We start from the raw sequence: 16,413 nt of genomic DNA on the forward strand, positions 1-16,413 counted from the left end.
CATGAATACAAAGAAAGCACAATGAATTTCATGCAGTTACTGAATTGGTCATCCAATAGAATATAAGCATTGAAGAATCACATCTTTAACCACTCCATATAAAAAAATTAACTCTTCTTTACTTCATACAACAATTTTGACTCCAGTAGTCATTTTTTTTAGCTTCAATTGTTACAAAATTTTGTCAAATGTCCATAGATATTAAACTTTGTTCAAACATATGTCAAACTTCAATGTGTTTATATCAATGTAAATCGTTTCTTTTTGGATGTAAATAGAGATCTGTGTCTTTTATATTTTTCTCTCTCTTTCTTTTTTTCATATTAACATGCATTCTGCTATTAAAAGTGGAGATTTATCAACTCTTTGGTTCTCTTCTTAATCTTCACATAAATACAAAGTTGATTGTTTATTTATCAGATCCATATCAACCTAGAATCTTCTATGTTGGTCTTCTAATTTCAATATTTGAACATGGACTATATATAATATTAAATAGGCTAGCCTCGATTGTATTAACAAGACATGCATTGAACCATTAGAAAATACCTTATGTGATTTGACCATTTTCCACTGTGAATGCACCCACAAAAAGTATATGGGGATTTAATTTTACCTTACGCAAAAAATTGGAACTTAATAACTAAAAACATATATAGATTAGCTGCATGAAAATATAATGTATCAAATATTCACACATCGGTTTCCTTGGATCTTGAACATGTATACCTGTACAATATGGTACACATGCATGGGCTAGAGCCTTGTTCATATGACATAGATAAGAGCTTCTTTGGTATGAAATTTGGCACTTATGCCACCTCCTAATATCATTACATTAGTTTAGAAGTTAGAGGTTCCATATATGGGCTTCCTAAACTACTGGACATGGAGCTTTGCATTCCATTGTGCCCTTATCTTTGTTGTTGTTGCTATTGTGACTCTAACTATTGATTTTTCCATTGAGAACCCATTTGTGGTGACATCCTTTCCCTTATTACTAGATGGGCTCCCACATTTTGACCATGGACTAGACCAAGTGGACTTACATGTCGTTGTTGATGTAGTCTTGTGATATTTGTCTCTGGAGACAATATGCCAAGAGTTGTGGGTGTTGGCACTACAACAATTCCATTTAATGGGGTGATCAATGTCCTTGCTAAATTGGCTAGAGATATTTGAGTGCCTGAAACACTATTATGATTAGATAATTTATATGGCACACATGTTTGTGCTATGCTCTGCCCTTCTTTCCACTGTGTTGTATTTACATTAGTGGCATTTGAATTCATAGCAGAAGTAATTGGTACAACAGGTTTGGGTGATATTGTACTTAATATGCTACCCACATTAAACCCAACTTGAAATGCTACATGTCTGTTAATATGGTAGTTGAGAAGCAACCTGATCCTGTTGTTACACAAAGCCTTTGCTGAGTTGAGGGGATGGTTGTATTCAAGCATCAAATCATGTTTGACGAGGCAAAAGCTTTTGGTGAACAACCTATTGGGATTGCATTTATTTCCTTTGTTGTTCTGATGATGAAACTAATGGAGGGATGGAAGATGATGCTGCTTATTGTGACATGTGCACATGTTTTTGTGGTTGTACAGTAGGTGGAAATAACACTGATGATTGGTGGTTTTCCATGGATAATGAAACTTGAGATTGTTTCTTTACTGATGATCGGTGCAAAAATCCCTTTGGATGTTGAAAAAAGGTTGAAGTATGAGACAAGATACCTCCTAGCAAGTACAATAGAATTTGACTCGGTCTTGGGTGCCAATTACAATAACATGGCCAAAAATGAACTTACACATGGCCATTTCAACAAGGAGTTCACATATCTATTTGCTAGATTACTCAATTTCAAAACTAAATGTATACAATATCAAAATTCATTGAGTAAATAACGATTTTGAGCATTAAAACAAACATTAAGAGAAAGATTTCTCATAGCTAACCAATCTCATAGACAAATCTAGTGAAACTCGTGCAACTAGGACCTCCTGTAAGCCAAAGAAGAAGTGGATCATTTTCTCGATCTCTTTCTGACTTCAAAAAATAGTAGAAAAGTTCTCTTCTAGTAACCTTATTAACTGTAACGTACCTGCATGAATATGAAGAAAGCACAATGAATTTCATGCAGTTAGTCAATTGGTCATCCAATAGAATATAAGCATTGAATAATCACATCTTTAACCACTCCATATAAAAAAATTAGCTCTTGTTTACTTCATACAACAATTTTGACTCCAATAGTCATTTTTTTTTAGCTTCAATTGTTACATAATTTTATCAAATGTCCATAGATATTAAACTCTATTCAAACATATGTCAAACTTCAGTGTGTTCATATCAATGTAAATCGCTGCTTTTTGGATGTAAATAGAGATCTGTGTCTTTTATCTTTTTCTCTCTCTTTCTTTTTTTCATATTAACATGCATTCTACTATTAAAAGTGGAGATTTATCAACTCTTTGGTTCTCTTCTTAATCTCCACATAAATACAAAGTTGATTGTTTATTTATAAGATTCATATCAAACTAGAATCTGCTATGTTGGTATGCTAATTTCAATATTTGAACATGGACTGTATATAAGATTAAATAGGATTTACTGTGAATAGATATGACACTTACCCAACATATATCTCAAAACTAATATTGCCATGGTAGCCTAGAAATGACTCTACTCTTGCATTTGCAGGTGCTCCGGGGAATCAGGCAAGGCAAGGCAAGTGATAATGAAGAAATACTAAGAGTGCACACATTTCTATTTTAGGTACACACTAAATTTATTTTATTTTATTTCAGTAAGTAACTCCCTTGGAAATGGTTGAGCAATGGTATAAAACTTGCCTTACGTGAATTTATTATTTTATTCTTAACATGAAGAAGGATGGGTGGTTTGGTGTGCCTCCAAGAAACGATTAACTACCCAAAAAATAGTTAGTGATAGGGACTTCTCTACAACTTTAGCTTGCTATGTATTCAATTAAAATAGTTCATTACCTGAATTAGATTCATTGGATATGACGCTTCCTTTGGAACTAGAACACTACCAATTTGGATACCAATTGCAGCAATTCTCAGGCTGCAAACAGGAGATGGAGCCAACTCAAATTGTGAAAGCCAGTAATGGAGGAGATAAATTTGTAGGTCACCAATAGATTGAGAATTGGCCTATATCATGTTGCCAGGACCTATGTAAATTTTCCATATTTTGTAAAACCTTCATCAAGACATGATTGCTAATCAATTGTAGATTCAAATGCATATACATTCTTACAATTCTTTGTTATCAAGGAAGCCAATTCCAATTATACAAGGGTATTGAAATTGTGGATTTAACCACTGGATATGAATTTAATTTCCACCATTTAATGTGATTCAAGCTTTGGATTTATATGTTAGAGAGTAAACCCTCTTGTAGGATGGAGAAATCTTGAACATTTTTCTTTTGCCTCATAATATGTCATAAAATGAAGTTCCAATTGAGGATCCTGTATGTTCAAATGACATGTATTTATTTTCAGCAAATATAAGTGTGTTGCCTTATTATTTTCAAGGTTAGAATTGTTTTTTCATTTAGATTTAAAATGACTTTGCTGTTAGCTTTAAAAATAATGGAATTTGTTTTTTTTTTTTTTTGTATCCATAAAGAACAAAGATTTAAGGTAATTAAAATCACTATTTGGGAACTTTGAATGTTGAAACCACCTTAAAAGAACATTTAAAATGATTTTATTTATTTATTTTAAAATATTTTTTATATTGTCTCTAGAGAGACAATAGTTGGAATTATGGACATATAGTCTCTATAGAGACAATATGTTTTTAATCTTAGCTATTGTATCTGAAAAGACAAAAATCTAATTGTCTCTAAAGAGACAAAAATGAAAGTGTCTCTAAAGAGACAAAAATGAAAGTGTCTCTACAAAGTCAAATGAAATTGTCTCTTAAGAGACAATAATTCTTCTCTTTATAGAGACAATAATAATATGTGTTATATATTGTCTTTATAGAGACAAATTTGTAAGACAATAATTTTGAGACACTGGCTTAAAGACAATACACAAGTTTCTTTTTGTCTTAAGTTACGACAATTGACTCAAAAATTTCCTTAAATATTGTCTTAAACCCCCTACATGTAGTAGTGCATGGACACTAAGATTTCCAAACTCATTGACCTCTATTATCTCAACAAATCTTTCATTACTTAAATCATAGAGCAAAAGAAAAACCTTCAAACTATCATATAGAATAAGCCGAATAACATATAACAAAAATTTCACATTATTTATAACAAAGATTTCACTTCAAATTTTTAACCTCTAACAAAACTCTCATTTCCCCTTTCATCCGATCCACATTTATAAAAATACTCTTAATCACTATTCTAAAAAAACTTAACCGCTTCAACAAAATAACATAAAAGAAAAACCAACGCTGAAGTTAAAAAATGATCTCCCATACTAGCCCTTTTAAAATCTTCTATATTTATGTTAGAAATAAGGCCCTAGCTAATGTTGTCTCAATGTGTTGTTTTATAAACTATGCTACTTTGAAAGACAAAACTTATACAATGAACATGCTCGTATCCCTATGCTCTTGGTATTTAAGGTGGCAACCCAAAGTTACCTTTGAAATAATACACATGGCAGCTTGGGGAAAGAACTTTTCATTTATAATTAATATATAACAGAATTACTACAACGGTTAAATCGCACCAAAATCTGCCCTCAAATTCAGCCCACACCCGGCCGTGCTGGGCCAAATGAAGGGTATGAGAATCGAATTAGGGCAAGAAGAAAATAAAGAAGTACATCAAGGGAAGGCCTAAATCGATACCTTTATTATACATTGAGCAAACCCGAAGCAATACATAGCGTGAAATTGCCATCACTTTCATTCGCAGATATACGAGAGTTTGACATTCAAGGACGTGTAATTAGGCGGCGAATTAGGGACGCAAAAAACACAATATGGTGTAATTAAACTAGGGTCTAGTGGTTTATTGGTTTTGGATATATGTGATTTGGTTTTGGGTAGATGTGATTAAGTTTTGGATAGACGTAACAGGTGTCTTGGATAGACATGATCAGGTATTACTGATTCAATTTCCTCGTAAAAAATCACATTAAAGTTAAACATGTGCAAGAATCCAAGGGTCTTTATAAAGAAGTGATTGAGTGTGACTGGTTTAATTCTCTACTATTCTGTGAACATGAACATGATTTAATCTGATCCAAAAATTCTCCACCGGATGTTATTATTTGGACATAAATTCATGATATAAGCCTGATATTCTCCCTAAATTCTTCAAAAATTCTCCACTTTGTTCGGGTGTTATTATTTGGACATAAGCATGATATAATATGACCCAAAAAAAAATTCGAGCCCCCAAATAATTCTGTGGAGTTCACAGTCAAAATATACACAGGATACGTCGACTACAGCCATGACGGATCCCACAGCTCCGGTAGGGATTGATCATCTTGATCACGAGCATCTGAAAGGTGGTACCCATTGGGAAGTTCATCGAATGAAGATATGGATCTTTCATGGAAAGTGCTCAGAGTGTGAGAAAACGGCTCCGATATGGATTGATCTCCGCCCTCAACAATATGCAGGTTTTCTTTTATGTAAGAAAACGGCTCCGATATGCATTGATCTCCAGCCTCAACAATATGCAGGTTTTCTCTTATGTAAGAAAAGATATTCGCCTGATGCAAATTCATGTGAAGAAGCTCCGCCTGCAAGATCGCCTTCTCTAACTGCAGCTTAGAGACATGTTCCTGCAGCTGCCAGATTGTTCCCGCGCACCCATACACAGGGTCTCTCAGCCTTGCGCTCGCTTCATATACCATACTGCTAACTGCATCAGCGCGATATTCCAGTGGCAGATCCTGAATAGAAATCGTCATGTCAGCACCGGTATTGAAAAATTGCAGCAAACCTGAATAAATGAGAATAAACCTGAGTGAAAGAGAATACTTCTATTTACTAGAGGCTTTGTAGAATCTCTGGAAAAGCTCCTGAATAAAATAGAATACTCTTAATTAGCAGAGGCTTTGTAGAATGTATGGAAAAGAGTTAAAAGACTATTTCTTCTATGCCCGAGACGAAGCTGGTTATTAGAGGCTTTGAACGATCGAAAAGAGTAAAAAAGTTATCAGAAGGTTTAAGGATTGAAAGAGTAAAAATGTCATTTAGTAAAAAACCTATTTTGTTTATGAGCCAGAGAAAGAGAATAGATTTTATAGAGGAGGAAGACAGTCATTTTTTCTAAACCATAAGAGGTTATTAGAAATCCATTATTATTAGACGTTTTTGCATAATTTATGGAAAAGAGTAAAACTATTATTTTATTTTTTCTAATAAGAAAATATCAACATATTTTTATTATTAAAAAATAATTACATATTTTAAATACAATTTGAACTATTTATATCTTGGTTTCCCACATTTTATTCTTCAAAAAAGATGTCTAATATCATTTATATAACTTAGTCAAAAATCAATTTAAAAGGTTATCTGTCTTTATCTAACTTCATAAAAACAACCAAACCTTGACAGTTCAATAAGATCTTCACATGATAATAAACAATAACTTTAAAAATCATCAACTGTATCCAACCAAAGACTAATAAAAACTATCTACATTAGGATACTAGGAAAATATACTTCAAAGGCTTTGTAAGTTACTATATTCAAAAGCAGCAAAACTGATCAAACCAGACTTACCACCACAGCCTTCCTTTGATAAGAGATTTGCTACTTGGTTCTGGTCCTTAAAAATGTGTGAGAAACATGTTCTCTAAAAGGTCTTTGCAGGAAAGAGCAGAAGATAGTTATTAAAGGCTTTGCAGAGTTTATAGAAGAGAGTAAAAATGTTAGCTTATCCATGAGCATTAGAAGAAGAAAATATTTTATATTGGAGGAAGATGGTTGTTTTTCTATGCTAAGGAGGAAGATGGTTATTAAAAACTATGCAGTATTTTAATAGAAAAGAATAGAAAAGTTATTTCCTCTGTCACCATAAGCAAGAACTAGAGAAGATTTTATTATGGAAAAGATGTTTATTTCTTCTATCCTAGGGAGGAATATAGTTATTAAATTATTTGCAAGATTTATGGAAAAAAAAAATCAAAATAGTTATTTCTCTATGAGCATGAGGAAGAAAATGAGAAAATATTTTATAATGGAGGAAGATGGTTATTTCTTCTATTGTAGTGAGGAAGATGGTTCTTGAAGACTTTGCAAGATTTATGGAAAAAAATGAAAAGTTATTTTATTTATTATCATGCCCAAGAGAAATAGATAAGATTTTATAGTGGAAGAAGATTGCTATTATAAAATGTACAGAATTTTTAGAGAAAACAGAAAGATGAGAAGATTTTATTTTAGGTTTATGTCAAGTGGTTAGGAGGAATGATTATTATCACACACAAATAATATGATGAAATTTAATATAATAACTTCTAATTTTATTGTTAACATTAAATAATCTTTCTTCATAATCTTTCTCCAACACAAACATATATATTGTGTATATATAATTGAATATAAATCATTTAAAAAATTATATGATATCATTATACACTCAAATCATTAAAAATCGAAAGCATTAAAATACCAAGGCCAATAGAAAAATAATAAATTATTGGCTTTATAATTAGATCCTCCCATTATAACTTAAAATCAAAAAATAAATTATATTACAATATTTATTTATATAATATATTTATATTATACTTTAAAAAACACATTTATATGATACATTCTACAAAATAAGAAAATGGAAAAGTAGTATGAGTAACATATAAATATCAACACTGTTATCTTTATTAAAACATAAATCAATTCAAGTTTGAACCAAGCGAATATAATGATAATAATTTTCTGAAGTTACAGTGCAGTCTGAGACTCAATATTCATCCCAAACACAAAGTTATGTTCATTAACATACAGATCAAATATATGAAGACTTATACATAATGTTGTATAGCATTACCTCTAGCATTTTTATGATATTGCTTGCTCCAAATACTCTATGTGCATCTGCAAATTTCTGACATTCATTTTGTGGGAAGTAAGCGGCGAGCACACAGCTCTCTGTACATCGTCTTCTCAATAGCTTGCAAGCTGCGCATGGTGATGTTGTATGCCGTCCTCTTAATTCGCTCATCTGCAATAGCAGTTACCACACAATAGCCCATTATGACCATGACTGCAACAATGAGAAACCAAATACTGCAAACAAAAAAAAGATGACGTTGATGGAAAAAAAATATGAGAGAAATCTGCAGATCGTTGGATTAATGGATTTTACTTTTTTTTTTTTGAGGTTATGACAAAATGCTCAGATTCACAATTCCAGCACTGGCCGAGGGACCTCAAAATCCTGAGGAGCAAGAGGGTGGTGTACGCCCTATGTGATGACATGGTGGAGGTGAGAACTGAATTTATAGGAATTGAGGGGAGAATTAGGCAGATTGTAACATGAATTCAACACGTGAAGTCACATAAAACGGCGCGACGCACTGTCTGGTTCGTTCCCGTGAAGCGGTTGACTATAAAATCATGTCCTCTGTCTGATCTGCCTGTGAGTTCTGATTTACGGATGCATGAGAATTATAATTTTGAGTTATGAAATCTGACTTACCGAACCATCAGAGGAATAGGATAAAATATTCAGCGTTTTTTTCAGGGGCATCCGTGTTCAGAGTTAGATGGTTTAAATGAGAACCAAATCTGCGAAATCAATTGCTCTACACAGTAACAAAAGATTAAGATTTCATTAAAAGATTTGGTCCAGGCAAAACTACAAAAAAGTCAAGATTTGGTCCAGGCAAAACTACAAAAAAGTCAAGATTTGGTGAAAAATGGTATGACATAGTTTTGAGGAAAAAAAAAATTTCAAAATATATAATAGTTAAATTTCAACCTTACTTTAATGAATTTTAAATAATTAAAAATTAAAAGCTAAAAATTGTATGATTAGATTTTAGAAAAAAGAAAAACTCCAAAGGTATCATAGTGAAATTGAATCATATCTTAATTATTAACATATTAAATGATTAGCATTCAAAAATAATGCTTATAACTATTTTATAATTATTTATATAATTAAAATTATTATAAAAAATTTCAATATCATAAAAAATTTCAATTTCAAAATAAGATATTTGAATTTCAAAGAGTAGTTTGCAATAATCATATAATGATGTTAATATGACTTATGTCTAAAGAGTTTTCAAAGATTTATAGTTTTAACCAACATAAGTTTTTTTTATCATAATTTTTTCATGACAACTAATTAATTTATTATGATATGTATTATTACTAATATTTAATTTTATAATAGTCTCTTTTTGTGCCAAATGACTCTCTTGTGACTTTTCTTTAGAAATTTTTTCACAAAAACTTCTTTCTTATATTTTAATTTTAGCTAATACATTTATTTTTTTCCAAATCGGGTAAGGTTTGTTGGAATCACAAGTTTTAGTTGACAAATTTTCTCAATCCAAATGCCACATAGCTTTTAAATAACAAAAAATCAAGATTTGGTAAAAAATTGTGTGAATAAATTTGAAAAAAAAAAACTCAAAATATATAATAGTTAAATTGAGCCATATTCTGGGATGAGAATATGCTCTACGGTTTGTTCAGACAAATGATGTTTTTGGGAAAACCCTAGGCTTTGCGGCCTTGTGATGTGTGATACCCTCTAATTTTGAGTAGTAGTCTCGACTGGCTTGGATCCTCCAATGAAGCAAGTTGCAGATCTTCCTGATGTCAGTTTGATATAATTACAATCCTCCTTCCCTCTCATTAAAGGTCTATGTCTTTGGCAAAGGTAAGCGCTCTGAGATTTTGAGGTCTCTAATTTTTTTCTTTTTACTAGGCAACCCTTTGTGGCCAGTTTGGCCCAAGATTACAATTTAGCCCTAGAGGTTTGAACCTTCAATAACCTAGTAGCTAATGGACCCAAATTCCAAAATCCCCTTCCTCCAAATTTGTTAAGAAGCTTGATGATATCCCTAAAGTTGTGATTCCAACCCCTCGGGCCTAATCAAGGGCCCTTCAACTCACTAAACAAGGCTTGATTGGCCAATTTACTAACTTTGGGCTTTCACTAAGATCAGTTAGATCATGGATCAAGACTAATTGGAAAGAAAAAATGAAAGGGGAAGTGGTTTCCTCCTTTGTCGGAAAGGGTTTCTTCACCTTTCATTTTGAGCTCAAGGAAGATAGGGACCTTATTTTCAGAATCAACCCATACTTTATGGGACCTCAAGGTTTGTATTTGGACATATGAAACCCTAACTTCAATCTAGATTGTGATATCCCTATGAAAGTCCTAGTTTAGGTTAAGTTTCCATATTTCCCTCTTTATTGCTGGAATGATGCCACCTTCAAGCTCATTAGCAACTCTCATTGAAAATACACTGATTGTGTTGAACCTAGGGAAGGTCTATTTGCTTATGCTTGAATTTGTGTAGAAGTGGATATGCAAAACGGTCTTCTAGCAACAATAAAATTATGCATACATGACTAGAAGCACATTCACGAAATAGACGATGACCAATTACCATTCAAGTTCCATATTTTCCACAAATATGGTCACTTCACTAGGAACTGCACCAAAGTCCTAACAATCTATGAAAATCAGGGAGAAGAGGAGGATCAATGGCAATAATCCAAAAGGAGAAGAGGTCCTAATCAACAACATTATCCTCAACACGAGAAGAATGTCTAGTAGCCTAAGGACATGGCAAACCCTAATAAGACAAATAAAAAACGAGAAGGCATTATCTAATCTAGTAGCCATTCAGGAGAAAATCATAAATATGAAGCTTTAGCAGATCTGAATGATGAAGAAGGACTTCCCAAAAATATACAGAGCCAGATCCTCAAAACATCCCACCTCAAAGTCCAAATAAAGATTCGGAAGAGGAGAATCGAGCTCCTGAAACCTCTCAAAATGCTTCATAAAACTTGTTTGAAGAAGAAGAGGATATCTACCTCTCATCAAAGGAGCCCACTGACTCATATAGAATATCCACTTCAGAAAATAAAAAATTAGAAGCTAAAAAAGGCAAAGACATGGAAAGTAGAACCCGACGTATAGGAAGGAAAACCAACAGGGAGATCCATGTAGCCCAAACTAAGAAAGATAAGGAACTAGGATATCAAAGCACCATACCCCACGAGCTTGTTAGTCATGGTAACAAATAAGGGAAAAACGGTGTGACGATAGGCCCCTTGAAGGGGGCATCTCAACCAAAATTTTAAGTAATGAATATAGTCGTCGGGAATTGTAGGGGCTTGGGTCCCAATAAAATAATCATAGAAGCAAAATATTCGCTATTGAAAGAAAAGCAAACAATAGCCCTTTTCCGCAAGACTAAGTTAGATGAGAAGGACTTCTCATCCAAGCACAAAAAGATATGGAACAAAGGTTGCCATCTTGAGGTAAGTTCTCGGGATGCATTAGGAGGTGTATGTACATTATGGGATCTAGATCAATTAAAACTAATAAAGAGTAAAAAAACCCAACATTAGATCACTCCTTCTTTCAACACTCTGACTCTTAATCAGGTATGCACTATTGTAAATCTTTATATGCCTATCCTCTTTAGGGAAAATAAATATTGTTGGAAATAGTTAATGATCTTAAATATATTGCTTTTGTTTACAACTTGCATCATTAGCGGAGACGTTAATACCATATTTCATCAAAAAGTAAAGAGAGGAGGGTCACTGGTCAGGGATGTGCACCAAGAAACTATGGAGGACCTGATTAGTTCCCTCAATATGATTGATATAAAGCCTTCTAAAATTAGATACAATTGGAACAATAAAATGTAGTTGGAAGATTTTGGTAATAGATGGAAAAGATTGCCAATACTATTTGTAATAGATATGTTAATAAATTTTTATAAGTATTAAGTAGTGTAAGCCTAGGTGTTGGTAAATAATTTTCTAAAGTAAATTCTTACTTTGGTCAAAATAATTATATTCTCAAGATTTATCAGAGTCCATTCTACTCAATTTTGGTTGATGAAAGTACAGACAGAACTATGGAGCAACATATTATTATTTACATTACATATTTGACAAATAAGGAAAAGGCCAATGCATGAAAATATTCATACACTTACCTCAAATTAAGGATAGAACAATTGAATCTATTTATGATGTAATAATAACTCTTTTAGCATAAACGAATCTATCCTTGATGAAATTAGTTGGATTTGGATTTGATGGGGCTTATGCCATGAGGGGTATATTGGAACGTTTATCAACTAAATCATGTCGACATCCTCTTCAATTATATATTCATTGCATATCTCATTGAGAAGAATTAACAACAAATGATGCTTCAACTCATTTTCAAGAGGTGTAATTTATTGACAACTTCACAAATAAAGTTTATTCTTGGATTGGACAATCTACTAAAAGAAATGGAGAACTAAAAGAAGTAATTGAAACATTTCAAATCACCAAGTTAGAGGTGTTACAAATTCACCAAATTAGGTGGTTGTCTAGAGGAATGGTCATGGGAAGACTTGATAAGCTCATGTCAACTTTGTTAAAAAATTCAGTGTAGGGGGATAAAAAAATGTATGACTTGGTAACAATATTTCAAGTAGAATTTTGCATCAATTTACTTGCAAATATTCTTATTGAGTTAAATAGATTGAATCACAAGTTCTAAAAGAATTACCTGGATATTAATTATATAGGAACTACTTTATATATTACAATTACCATGCTTTATAAGCAGTTTTTAAGAGGCATATTTGGAGTTGGTACAACACACACATCATGGTTTTTGAAGAAAGCACAAAAAGGAACTCTTTAGTTTTCAAATGGTGCATGTATGCTACATGTACATCCATTGGAGTTCATTATTTGTCCCAATACATATACATAAGGGACACTAGATCATTACATTCTTTTGGGCAAGAGCTTTGTAATGAAGAAGATCGATTCTCTAAATATGAGGCTTGCAGATTTTCCCATATTTAATATTGCTAAGATTTTTAGTCCTCACCATTATTATGAGGAGATAGATGATAGAGATGCTCAAAGAAGAATGTGGTTAACATGCATATGTGAAAAAATCATTGTTGAAAATTGACCTATTGTGGATGTTGTTAGGTGTTTGGTGAGATGGATGAGTTTGTTTGTACTATTTATAAATCATAAACAAAAAACCATATGCATGGCGTATGGGATCTATGTGGAAATGAACCTGAATTATTTGAAATTATTCCATGTATAATATCATTATGGCAAACTATTCTTGTTATTCCAATTTTACTATTATTTTACTAAAACTAAATAAGATAAAATGTCATGATAGATCAAGGATTTTGTTGGACACATTAGGTATGTTAATGTTTCTCTCTCGTATTGCAAATCATGCTCTAAATGAGGTAGATTGAAATATAAGTTATGATGTTTAAAAACTAATGAAAACTTGAAAGCCATTTTTATTCGGCAAATACCTTCATCTCACCCACGATGTAAATTTTGAAAAATGTAAATTGAATAGAAGCAAACTAATCCAATATTATTTTTTAAATTCAGATACATTATTTTATTAGGTTTTATTGAAATTAAAAAAAATTATTGAGTAATTAATTATTTCTAACAATATCAGTATTTGAAAGAGTGATATTTTATTAAATATTTTTTTAATAAAATATATAATTAATTTATTATTTTCAATTAAATACAATCATATATAAACTTTTGAAGTGAATATATGCTCTTAATTTTTTTTTAATGCCCTTCCAATTTGTTCACTAAAGTCTGTTCCATTGCAATGCTAAATTAAATACAAAGAAACTCATGCACAAGATATTAATTTAATAATATTTAAAATATATTTTACGTTGCATTGGCCTCAATTTATGAGGTTGAAAATCATTTTTTTTTATATGGTCATTTTTTTATTATCAAACAACAATAATGATTTAAGCAAAGTTTTTTGGTAGACATCATACAAGAGAAATATTATTCTTCAAATTACTTGAAATTATGTCTCTACATTTCTCTCTATTTAAGCCTTTGCCATGGTCCGTCTCTTCATATGGCCCTGATTAACCACACTTGTTGGTTTGAAACGCATCGGTCAAAATTTCTTATTTTATGATTTCTAGTAAAAAACTTTACTTAATTCATTATAAATCACAAAAATCTGAATAAAAAAACAATAATGACATTATTATTATTATATTCCTTTCCATATATCTCCAACGTGAAAGCTAGTCAACGAAATTCATCGAATAATTTACATATTTAAATATTATTTAATAGTAATGAGGACTAAATCTGCATGGGTAGGTAGTTAATACATTTATTCATTTCAAATATGGAATAAAATAAGGTTCATAATAAAAATTTATATAAAATAATTTTCTTCTATTGAATGTCGTAAGTAATTGTCGGTTACTTTTAAGCCAAAATGAAGACTTCGGTTATAAAAACCTATACTACTTTCGCAGAAAATGCAATGGAATAATATATCAATGGTTCAACGGTCCTTTACTATAACTTACAAACATGTCCACGATTCATAATTAATGTGAAATTGTGAAATATATCAATGATTCATAATTAATGTGAAATTGTAAGTGGGGAGGCCACGGTAGAGGCAACAAAAGTATATTGCATTAGATATTAGTATTTTCTTGTGTATTTTATAAAAATAATTTTATTCTCTATTTTCTCAAGACTACAATATTCGCTTCATATTCATTATTAAAGTTTTTTTGATTCCCGATTAGTTTGTGAGTTTTTTGGTTTTTTTTTAGCAATTTTAATCAAAGTTTTTATAAAATATAAAATATTTCTATTTTTCTATAAATTCAAAAATATTTTCCTAAGTTTTGAAAATCTTATTTCTAATTTTTTATTGGCTGAGTGAGCTGTGATGTGACATTATTCCCTTGGTGAAGGGAAATTTAATATAGGTATTTGTAACCCCTAGGGGTGCGATTTGTTGGCTAGCGAATGTACTGCTAAGGCATCTTTGTTGATGTGCAGGTCACAGATTCAAACCTCTTCTTACCCATGCCCTGTGCTTGGGGGCAGTGCAGTTGCACCTGGAGGTTATAGTGGGAGTTGTAGGGGATCAATCCTATGTCACGCGAGTACAACAACTGGCATGTTACCGATTCAGCTAGTCATAAAAAAATAATTTTGGTATTTCTCAATGTCTTACAAATTATTTTTAAATGAAAATTAGACTAATTTTGTAAATGACCATTTTGTCGATGACTACTCTGACACTAACGCTGAAACTAACACTAACACAGTGCTTTGAGAAAGCGTTGTGAGAGGGGTTGGGGGATGAGGCATGTGAGAGGGGGTGGGGAACGAGTCTGTGGAGCTAGGAACATAAAATTTTATTTGCAATGTTCTGCATCTTTGCATGCATTTCCCATATGCACATTTCTTTTGCATACCTCTGACACTACATCTTAATCAAATAATTAGTAGTTTTAGATCATTAAATTTAGGGGCATGAAAAGTTTGGTTTACGTGTATCTCGGGTGTGAAATAAGGTTGGGCGGTTAACTTTTTGCACTACTATGTGGACGTGAGATTGTTTTATTTGATATCGGGATGCAAAGGAGTTGTGGAAAAACCACTTTATTGATGACCCGATGTGCGTTTTTCAAAAACTATGTTTAGCGACTTTGATCATTTAAAAACTGTATCAAAGTAGAAATAACAAATCTTTGTATTCCTAGTTCTCGAATATTATGTGCATTTGCGATCTCACATTTTTGAATTAAATAAGTTTATCCAATATTAAATGAAGTACCTTCTAAATGCGTGTGAGGAATAAGTGTTGTGTGGGAGAAAGGGTGTGTGGAGCAAGGAACATAAACTTTCTTCCACAATGTCCTGTACCTTAGCATACATTCCCACATACCTCTGTTCCACACAACACTACATATTAATCAATTAATTATCATTTTTTGGATTATTAAAGTTTTGGGTATGAAAGGTGTGGGTTATGTGTATATCGAGTGTGAAATAAGGGTGGACGATTAATTGTCACCACTACTATGTCAATGCGGGCTTGTTTTATTTGAGCTTCTCAAATACTAAGTGCATTCATAATTTCATATTTGTTAATTAAATAGTTATTATCCAATATTAAATAAAGTGTCTTTTTAATGTGTATGATGAATAAGTGTTGTGCGGGAGAACGAGTTTCTAAAACAAGGAACACAAACTTCCATCTACAATGTTCATACTTCTGGGTACATTTTGCCTCTACACACTTCTTCCACACACCTCCCTCCCGCACAAATCTACATATTAATCAATTAATTAGCAGTTTTGACTTATTAAAAACTGAGGCGTGAAAAAATTGGTT

At 31.9% G+C, this 16,413-nt stretch overlaps 1 pseudogene; it reads right to left on the reverse strand.

Annotated features, from left to right (window-relative positions):
* Positions 1–5,455: 5,455 nt before the first annotated feature.
* LOC149205606 (LOB domain-containing protein 4 pseudogene) lies at positions 5,456–8,193 on the reverse strand (annotated as a pseudogene).
* Between the last annotated feature and the right edge of the window lie 8,220 nt (positions 8,194–16,413).

Source organism: Pinus tabuliformis, chromosome 1_2 (genome assembly GCF_031772625.1).
Source record: "Pinus tabuliformis cultivar Carrire ecotype Pingquan chromosome 1_2, CPIR1, whole genome shotgun sequence".
Classification (NCBI taxonomy): Eukaryota; Viridiplantae; Streptophyta; class Pinopsida; order Pinales; family Pinaceae; genus Pinus; species Pinus tabuliformis.